The sequence below is a fragment of the Gossypium hirsutum genome, chromosome A07 (genome assembly GCF_007990345.1).
Source record: "Gossypium hirsutum isolate 1008001.06 chromosome A07, Gossypium_hirsutum_v2.1, whole genome shotgun sequence".
Taxonomy (NCBI): Eukaryota; Viridiplantae; Streptophyta; class Magnoliopsida; order Malvales; family Malvaceae; genus Gossypium; species Gossypium hirsutum.
Window position 1 is genome coordinate 76,183,982 of NC_053430.1, and position 3,861 is coordinate 76,187,842.

Here is a 3,861-nt window from a genome sequence, read left to right on the forward strand (position 1 = left end):
TTCCTTGTCGCATTGGGGTATGGCACATAAGGTTTGTATTCTGTACTTACCGATTTTTGCTCATTTTGGCTGACCTCATCTTTACCTTTGCTTATCTCAGTTTCTTGCCTTGGTTCTAGTTTAGGTGTCACTAACCCTTCCTCATCTTGGCTAGTAATCGCGTTGAGTTGCTCCCTTGGGTTAGATTCTGTGTTGCTTGGAAGCTACCTTGTGGTTGTTCAGAAATCAACTTGGTAAGCCGTCTAATCTGAGTTTCGAGCCCTTGGATCGATGCTTGTTGATTCTTAAGTGCTGTCTCGGTATTCTGAAAATGAGTTTCTGACAGCGATATAAACTTTGAGAGCATCTCTTCAAGGTTCGGCTTCATTTCCTGTTAGTAGGGTGGTTGTTGGTAGCCTGGAGGTGGTCTCTGATTTCCTTGGCCTCCCCATAAAAAATTTGGGTGGTTCCTCCAACCTGCATTGTAAGTATTGCTATATGGGTTATTTTGGTATCTATAGTTATTGTTACCCATATATTGGACTTGTTTGTCCTCGATGCTAGGGTTGAAGGGTTGATATTCTGTGCATGCTCCACCTCCATTTGAATTGCACCTCGTCACTAGATGTACCTGAGTAGAACCGCACAAACTATCAATCTTTTTATTTAAGAGTTCTGCTTGGTTAGATAGCATAGTAACTGCATCAAGATTGAAAACACCGGCTGCTTTCCTTGGCTTCGTTCTCATAACTTGCCACTGATAGTTATTCAGTGACATCTCCTCAATAAAGTCGTAAGCTGCCTCAGGTGTCTTATTATTGATAGTTCCTCCAGCGGCTACATCAATCATCTGTCGAGTCTAAGGATTCAGGCCATTATGGAACGTTTGGACCTATAGCCAAAGCGGTAACCCATAGTGAGGGCACCATCTCAAAAGGTCATTATATCTCTCCCATGCATCATAGAGTGTTTCTAAATCCATCTATACAAAAGAAGAGATATCATTACGTAATTTGGCTGTTTTAGCAGGTGGAAAATATTTTAATAAAAATTTTTCGGTCATTTGTTCCCAAGTAGTGATTGACCCTCGTGGTAACGAGTTCAACCATTGTTTAGCCTTATTTCTTAACAAAAAGGGAAACAACCGAAGGCGAATGGCATCATCAAAAATGCCATTAAATATTAATGGTATCATAAAATTCTAGGAAATTTTCCAAGTGGGTGTTGGGATCCTCGTCTTGCAAACCATCAAACTGAACAAACTGCTGTATCATTTGAATTGTGTTAGGTTTCAGTTCAAAATTATTTGCAGCAATAGTAGGTCTAATGATACTTGACTCAGTTCCTGTTAAATTAGGATTAGCTTAATCATACATAGTGCGCGGAGCAGGATTTTGATTAACAGCAATTGCAGGAGGTAGCGAATTTTCTTGGTTTTCAGTCATCTCCTCAGTTGTGGTTTGAATATTGTCCTCTTGCTCCTTCTCTGTGTATCTTAGCCTTCGCCTTATTTCTCTTTGGTTTTTGCGAACTGTGCAATCGATCTCACTATCAAAAAGTAATGGTCCTGACGGGTTTCTTCTAGTCATAAACTATAAGAACCTTCCTGAAATAGGAAAAAAGAAGAATTAGTAATAAAAATTAGAATAAAATTTAAATTGAAGTAAAAGTAAATGGCTAAAGTAATAAAAATCGAGTGTTCCAAATATCTTAGTTCCCTGGAAACGGTGCCAAAAACTTGGTACGTGATATTCGTGACAGGTTTAAAATATTTATAAAGAATCGCTCTTGAAACTAATTATTATCACGATGAAGGCAAGTATACCTGTCGAACAGTAGTATAGCTTTAGCAAGACCGGATTGTCGAACCCAAAGGAACTAAAAGTACTAGTAATGACTGTCTTTTATTATCTAGCCTAAAAATAATGGGGTTTGTTTTAACTAACTAATTAACTAAACTAAGAATTCACAGAAAATAGAATTGGGGAATTACTTTTGGACAACTCGATTGATTGAGACAATACATAAGGAAAAATCCACATAGATTTCACTTGTTAATTGACTCTGAATCAGACGATTTATTCATTTGACTTGATCCATAGAAATCTCTAAGTTATATTATTATCTCTCTCGAGACTAACAATGTCTAACCCTAGATTGAATAATTAAAATATCTTTCTAATTAACTCCCTAAGTTGCATTAACTCGATCTATGGATCCCTTATTAGGTTTCACCCTAATCCGAAAAAATCTTGTCACCCTATCTCTAGGCGCGCAACCAACTCCGCTTAATTATGACAAATGTACTCTTAGACAGGGTTTATTCCTCCTCTGAATAAGAGCTTAACTTGAATCAATATCCTGGAATATCAAAACAAGAATTAAGAACACATAATTAAGAACAAGTCAAATATTTAACATACAATTCAGATAATAATAACAAGATCTGTCTTAGGTTTCATTCCCCTTAGGTATTTAGGGGTTTTAGTTCATAACTACAAAGGTAAAAATCTCAGAAGAATAATGAATACAAAACATAAAGAAAGACCCAAAACTCCTGAATGGAAATCGAAGGGAGATCTTCAGTCTTGATGATGAATTCGGCTTCTGAGATGGATCAATTGGCTTTCCTTGAGTAGTTCCCTGCTTCCTTCTCTGCGTCTGTACTTTTTCTCCTCCTCTATGGTGTATTTATAGGCTTTAGAATGCCTAAGAACCCTCAAAATTGGCCTTTTCTGAATTGGATTAAACTTGGGCTCGGCAGACACGCCCATGCGACACGCCGTGTGCGATTGCTTAAGGCCGTGGTCAAGCCTGTTAAATAGGCATGGGCGTGTGGTCCACCCATGTGAGTGGTGCTTAAATTCTACCAAATTGACACTGTCATGTGGTCTGCCCGTGTGAGGAGGTCCAGGCCATGTTGATTTCGTACGTTGGTCCATTTTCTCCGTTTTTGGCCTGTTTCTCATTCCTTTCACTCTCCTATGCTCACCTAAGTATAAAACATGAAATTAAGGCATTAGGAGCATCGAATTCACCAATTTTAAGGAAAAATCATCCATAAATGTGCTAAGCATGGGATAAAAATATGTATGAATTATGGTTTAACAAATAGCTAAGTTAAATGTTAGACCGATGTTTTTGCAACAGATCACCGAAGCTTAGAAAAATGATAGCAAGTTGAAAGCAAAAAGGATACAAAGTGAATCGACTCCTGACTCAGAATTTTAGATCAGGACCGATGGTTGTTTGTTATTTAGAGGTAGAGTATGTGTACTGAAAAGTTTAGAGCTAGTACAGAAGATTTTGAATGAAGCTCATAATGATAACATGTCTACTCATCCTGGTAGTAATAAGTTGTATAGCAATCTGAAAAAGATGTACTGATGGCCGGGAATGAAATGGGATATTTCTGAATTTGTATCGAAGTGTTTGATATGTCAGCAGTGAAGGCTGAACACCAAGTACCTTTGGGATTATTGTAACCAATTACAATACTGGAATGGAAATGGGAAAGAGTTGCCATGGACTTTGTAACAGGATTTCCTTTATCACCAAAAAAGAAAGATGTTCTCTGGGTAATTGTCGATCTTTTAACGAAGTATGCACATTTTATCCAGATACGTATGGATTTTTCATTGGATAGATTGGCTGAATTATATGTATCTAAGATTGTAAGGCTACACGGAGTGCCAATCTCCATTATTTCAGATAGAGATCCCCTATTTACATCCCGAATTTGAGGTAAGTTACTAGTAGCTCTGGGCACTCATTTACACTGTAGTACTGCATTCCATCCTCAAAAATATGGAACTTCTAAACATGTGATACAGATTCTAGAAGACATGTTTCAGTGTTGTGTACTTGAATTTTGTAACTGGA

At 37.6% G+C, this 3,861-nt stretch overlaps 1 non-coding gene across 1 annotated transcript; it reads left to right on the forward strand.

Moving 5' to 3' along the window:
* Positions 1 to 887: 887 nt before the first annotated feature.
* On the forward strand, positions 888 to 994 carry LOC121204404 (small nucleolar RNA R71). Its single transcript, XR_005899329.1, has one exon. It is a non-coding gene; the product is annotated as a small nucleolar RNA R71 (small nucleolar RNA).
* Positions 995 to 3,861: the final 2,867 nt, after the last annotated feature.